Source organism: Phaenicophaeus curvirostris, chromosome 1 (assembly GCF_032191515.1).
Source record: "Phaenicophaeus curvirostris isolate KB17595 chromosome 1, BPBGC_Pcur_1.0, whole genome shotgun sequence".
Taxonomy (NCBI): Eukaryota; Metazoa; Chordata; class Aves; order Cuculiformes; family Cuculidae; genus Phaenicophaeus; species Phaenicophaeus curvirostris.
The window spans coordinates 128,810,140-128,816,139 of NC_091392.1; the positions used below are offsets into that span (position 1 = coordinate 128,810,140).

Sequence of the window (6,000 nt, forward strand, 5' to 3'; positions counted from 1 at the left end):
CCACAATTTTGAATCGTGCATTTAAAGCATTATTTTTAAAAGAAAGATTTCTGCTGGAGAACAGCACACAAGAAAATTAACATCGACAACAGCCACTAAACCTAAGCCAAACCAATCTCTTAAAAAAACAAAACAAACCAAAACAAACCAGGAAAAAATAATAGAGGGTGAACAACTGCCCTGCCACGCTTGCACCCCGCAGCATTTCCCCTGAGGGATGCAGAACTTCTTCACTCATCCCGAGTGGCAGGCGACAGGATGAGAGGGAACGGCCTCAGGCTGCACCGGGGCAGGTTCAGATTGGACATAAGGAAAAATTTCTTTCCCGAACGGCTTCTCGGGCACCGGCAGAGGCTGCGCAGGGAGGCGGCTGAGCCCGCATCCCCGTTGGGGTTTAGAAGACGGGTACCTGAGGCGCCCAGGGAGCGGACAGGTATGGCCGGGCTCCATGATCTCGCAAGTCTTTTCCAACCTAGCGATTCTACGCCACAGCCTCACCCAGAGAAAGCCAAGGAGGCGGGGGATGCAGGTGGCGACCCCTCCTCCCGGCAGCTTTCGCCGAAAAGCCGGGCGACCCCCGGCTTCGGAAGGGCTGAATCCTCCTCCTTCTCCGAGAGGGACCCCGGACCCATCCCTTCGCCGCCCCATCTCGAAACCCGCCCCGGGCGGCTCTCTCACCTCCTCCTGCGTTTTGTCTCCCGCGGGGAGAAGAAGCGGGAGCCGCGGCGGGGAAGGGAGGCGACGCCTCGCCTCGCCTCGCCACGCACCCACGGGGAGAGATTTCGGACAAGTTGCGCAGGGAGGAGGAGGAGGACAAGGAGGAGGAGGAGGAGGAGGAGGAGGGAGGAGGAGGAGGCGGCGGTCGCGGGCTCTGGCCGTCCCTCTCCACCGCCTCGGTCCCCCGCATCCCTCCGCGGCGCATCCCCCCCCCCCCCCCCACCCCGCGCCGGGACAACCCGCACAAAGCGGCTCCCGCCCGGTTCCATCGGGAACAATAATCGCGGCCGCCGCCCTCGCCCCCGAACGGCGGGGAAAACGCCGCCCCGCTCGATAACCTGTCACCGCTGGCCCGGCGCCGCCGCCGCCGCCGCCGCCACCTACCTCCGGGGAGGAGAGGGACGCGGGCAGCCCTTTAGCTGGGCTCCATCGGGGAAAGACGACGACGACAACGCCGCTGCTGCCTGCCCGCCCGCCCGCCTCTGTCAAAGCGCCGCTACCGCCGCCCCGCCCCGCCCTGCCCGGTACCGCGTCCCGGTCCCCCCCGAGCGCCGGGCGGGGCGGGGCGGGGCGAGGGCAGAGGGGGGCGGGGCCTCGCGACCTTAGCCACGCCCCCTTCCGGCTGACCACACCCACTCCCCAGTAACCACGCGCTCGTCTCTAGCCACGCCCACTCGCCGGGGCCCGCGCCTCACCACCCCCTCCCCCGCCCCGCCCCGCGCCCCCACGGAGCGAACGCTCCGTGGGGTGGGGGGAGGGGGAACCAGTGAGGGTCCCAATCTTTGCAGGAGCAACCCCTGTCCCTGCGAGGGTGCTGCAGCAAGCGGCCGTCATCCTTATCATAGAATCATAGAATAATCAGGTTGGAAGAGACCCACCGGATCATCGAGTCCAACCATTCCTATCAAACACTAAACCATGCCCCTCAGCGCCTCGTCCATCCATCCCTTAAACACCTCCAGGGAAGGTGACTCAACCACCTCCCTGGGCAGCCTGTGCCAGTGCCCAGTGACCCTTTCTGTGAAACATTTTTTCCTAATGTCCAGCCTAAACCTCCCCTGTCGGAGCTTGAGGCCATTCCCTCTTGTCCTGTCCCCTGTCACTTGGGAGAAGAGGCCAGCACCCTCCTCTCCACAACCTCCTTTCAGGTAGTTGTAGAGAGCAATGAGGTCTCCCCTCAGCCTCCTCTTCTCCAGGCTAAACAACCCCAGCTCTCTCAGCCGTTCCTCATAAGGCCTGTTTTCCAGCCCCTTCACCAGCTTTATTATTTTTTTTTTTTATTCCCCCAGAACCGATCCATTCCAACCCAAACCATTCTATGATGCTATCATTTGATTATTCTGTGATTCCATAATTCTATGATTCTTCTCCACCCTTGATCCCCCTTGACCCTATTTTCCCAGAAAGGCTGAATATCCCAAGCCCCCCGACTGCTTCCAAATGGCTGCGTGGAAAGCAAAAGATGTTTTTTTTTCTCGTAGGTTTCAAATCGCTATTAGTGCTGCCAGCAGCTTATTGGAAGGTGGTGGTGCGTTAAACGAAATCCGTGGCTAGTATTACATAATATGCCCTCGAACGTCCGTAGAAGATGATTGTAATTCCATCTGGAATTCTGTTGATATTAGCAAACCGCTCAAGATTTCCTCTTGCAGTTTAATGGGTGTTTCAAAACCTTTGGCTGGTGCTGGATCAAATAGATTATGATTTAAGAAAGGGTAAAGCACACGCACTCATGACATCGTAGGAATTAGTGAAAGAGGAAAAAAAAAATACTTAGTAGGTCATCTGCCTAATCCATCTTCCGAAAGAGAGTAAGAATGTCCCCCATAGGATAATTTATGGGCATTTGTCTAGTTTTCTTTCAAATGCTCCAAATATGTGGCTTCCTCCTTGCACATAGGAATTTAGGTCAAGCTGCCTGAGAGTTAATTTCGTAGAATCTCAGGATTTAACATCCACTACCATTATTCCAAGTTGTTTTGGGTTTTTTTTTTCCCAAACACCACAACTGTGCAATTGCATTCAGTCGTTACTTTCTTGCCCATCAGCATGGAAAGATTTTGGCCCTCACTTTGCCCAAATTGAGAGCCCAGGGATAAGCACAGCTGGGAAATTGTGAGCTCCATGCTCAGTGTGGCCAAAAAAAGTGAGGTAAATGTCAGAACTTGTTAGGAGAGCAATGGGAAGGAAAACAGATTTTTTTGTCTGTAAATGTGTGGTGCACCTAAGCCCTGAGTACTGCTGGAGCTCTGGTCTCACCATCTCAAAAAGGGCACTGTAGAGCTGGAAAAGGTTCAGAGGAGGCTAGCAGTGGTGAACTGTAGTTTGAATGGCTTTCCAGTGAGGTACATGCAGCCTGGCAAGAGGCACCTGAGGGGAGATGTAACAGAGGTTCCTCAACTCTCCAGCAGCATGGAGAGAGTGAGCAGGGACTGCTGGTCCTGCCTTCCAGCACATGATGCAAAGGCCATTAAACGAAGGTAGCAGGGGACTGCTTCATCTGAGCATACGTGGGTGGTTCTTCACACAAGCACAACCATGGAGCCCCTTGGCATCTGACAGTGGGCAGCTGGTGGGAGGGAGGAATGGAGAATGTCAACCAAGTGAACTGCTTGGGACAGTGGTACAAAGTACGTGGAGGAGCTGCTCACTCAAATGCATAAAAGAAAAACTGGTTTTAAGCATTTATATTTAAGAGTGGAAAGGGATTCTGGTTAGGAAGAATTGAGAGGTTAGTGTTTCAGGACTGTCAGCTGTCACATGAGTGCTTGGATCGCATTACCACCTTTCCATCAAGAATTGGAAAGGATGTTGTCAGTTTTACCCATTAAGGCACTTGTGGACTGTGTGACTTCATGTGTAGAATGGAATATGTACAGGTATGAAATCATGAGCCCGTTGTTTTATGCTCTCGGGAAGGAGTGGAGAGGATGATATTGGTGCTGATGTCAGAAGCTCTTAATAATGTAAACCTGTAATTCAAAACTCGGTTCTTGAGGAAGATGTCTGCTTGTTTCAGTGGGAGAGTGGCAATGTTGTACTAATGCATGACATGCCATGGAAACTGGAAGCATCAAAACCCACTGGATAAGCCATCATTTTGCATGGAGTCACTGGAGAGAGAGTCACTGGTTGCAGACAAGTTTCTCTCACCCTTCTAGAATGTGACAGAAATAATCAAATCGAGCTGCAGCCTGGGGACAATGACCTTAATTTAAAATCAATCAAAAATCCCTCTATCAATGGCAGTTGATTGCCCCACTCCCATCTCAGGCTGATGCTCTCCCAGGCCTGCCGTCATCAGTGCTATTACACAAATGTGTAAACATTATGTCACCTCCTTGACTCCCCTCTTCTTCCAAGTCTTTGAAGTCGAGATACCACGTCCTCAAACACTTCTCTGTGTTTCTGGCAGAGGAATTTTTTCTGTACGTTAATTTATAAAGCTGCACAGGTATGCCTCGGCGTGGCTGTTTTATCCATGCAGTGTCTCCAGAATTTGCCAGTTCAATAGCTTGTGTCTTGGTACAATGCCAGGGGAAAAACTTGCTCTGGTGAGGTGGATTGACGCACAGGAGACAAACTACAGCAAGAATGAAAATGAAGGAGCCTAGACTATGTACAGGAGTGACCTTAGTCAAGTGACTCATGGACATAATCCTGCATGGGACTGATTGCATATACTTTTTACACAGTGTTTATGCAAAAAACGGTATTTAGATAGATCAGGATAGTCACCATTGCCTGTGTCACCATTGCAGGAGGTTGCTTCACCTCCTCCTGAATCTCAATGCTAATTCAGGCTTGTGGCACTTCTGAAATTCCATAGAACTTTGGAACCTTTTAGAACTTTGTTCTAAAGCTGGGTGGCTAAGGTAACCGTAGAGAGTGAATTTGCATGAGCTTTATGTATATTCTGTGCTGATAAGCATACCAATTGGCCCTTACTCTTTCCTTTTGTGAAGCATGTAATACAGTCGGCAGAACCATTCATCTTGCCCTGTTACTTGACCTTGTAGAAACACTTTGATCCTGTGACAATACTATACGGTAGCAAAATTAATGCTGCCAGGTGTGATTATAATAACATAGCAATCCAGGAGGCATTACAAGCTTTAAATTGGATACACAAATTCTAAATAAGCACCCGCACTACAAGTGCTGTGTGAGTAGAACTAATGGACAGGTGCACACAAACTATTTGTTGTGAACTTTTGGAGCACAGGAAGAGTGTTTATTGTACCTAAAATGTGGGTTCTGAGCAGATGCAAGATTTGTAGAGACAGAAGCATTTTTCAATTTTTTCTCTAATAGTATATAGGCAGTAGGAAGCCCGTTGCAAGACTGAATTGAGTACTAAGCAGCTTTAAAACTGTTTAAGGCATTATCTATTATAAGGAAGTTTATGAAGCTCCATCTCCATTATTTGAGTTTTCACGAGGTCATAATCCACTTGACCCTTGTGGTTTATTTCATCACTATTGTCCCTCAGAGGAATTATAACCTTTACCATTACCACTTGCTAAATATATCAAGAGGTTTTAGTGATATTATCATAAATCACCATGCTCAGCTTTGTTGCTTGTAATGTGACCATATTGACCTACTGATTTTTGATGCAGTGATTGTCAGCCTGATCTAGTTGTATTTTTTTAATTACTTTATAAGAAGAGCACATGCTAAGAGATGTGAATGTATTCTGGCTTCTCTTTTACATTTAAAAAATTGGCTTTTTCTGAGCTCCTCTGGACTTCCAAGCGCTGACGTTTTTGGTAACGTTTCTGGTACTGAACATGAAAAACGTAAGCCCAAGGATATTGACATCAAGTATGGTGACTTCAGGTAACACCATTCTCACAACTGTTTCTCTTTTCAACTGAATGTGTGAGCTTTCATTAAGAATCATATCGTAATTTAATTATCCTGAAAGCAGTTCTTGAGACAAGAAAAGATATCACAGGTAAGCCAGGTGCATGACTATGTGTCTGTTTAAAAGGATAAGCCATAAGGAAGCTAATGACAAGCGAGGATTTTTGATAGCATTAATGCATATTATTATTATGTTGCTTTTTACTGTTCAATCTGCTTTCCAGGAGAAAGTGGGTCCCCCATCAGCACTCCAGGAGATCTTAAAGAGAATTTGCCATGAAAAAGATGTGCTACTGAAGCCAATTTGCAGTCTCACTTAAAGATCAGCTAGGATCAAAAGTTGGCCTCAAAACCATTTTGACAAGACGTATATTGTAAACTAGTAACTGGGATCCAGTCAAGCTATTTCTGGCT

At 48.8% G+C, this 6,000-nt stretch overlaps 1 protein-coding gene across 1 annotated transcript in view; it reads right to left on the bottom strand.

Moving 5' to 3' along the window:
* The window catches only part of RAI2 (retinoic acid induced 2), a 47,089-nt gene extending 45,952 nt beyond the window's left edge, over nucleotides 1–1,137 (bottom strand). The window contains exon 1 of the mRNA XM_069874469.1: nucleotides 1,102–1,137. The gene's annotated coding sequence lies outside the window, so the exon portion shown is untranslated. The remainder of the gene's footprint in view (nucleotides 1–1,101) is intronic.
* Nucleotides 1,138–6,000: the final 4,863 nt, after the last annotated feature.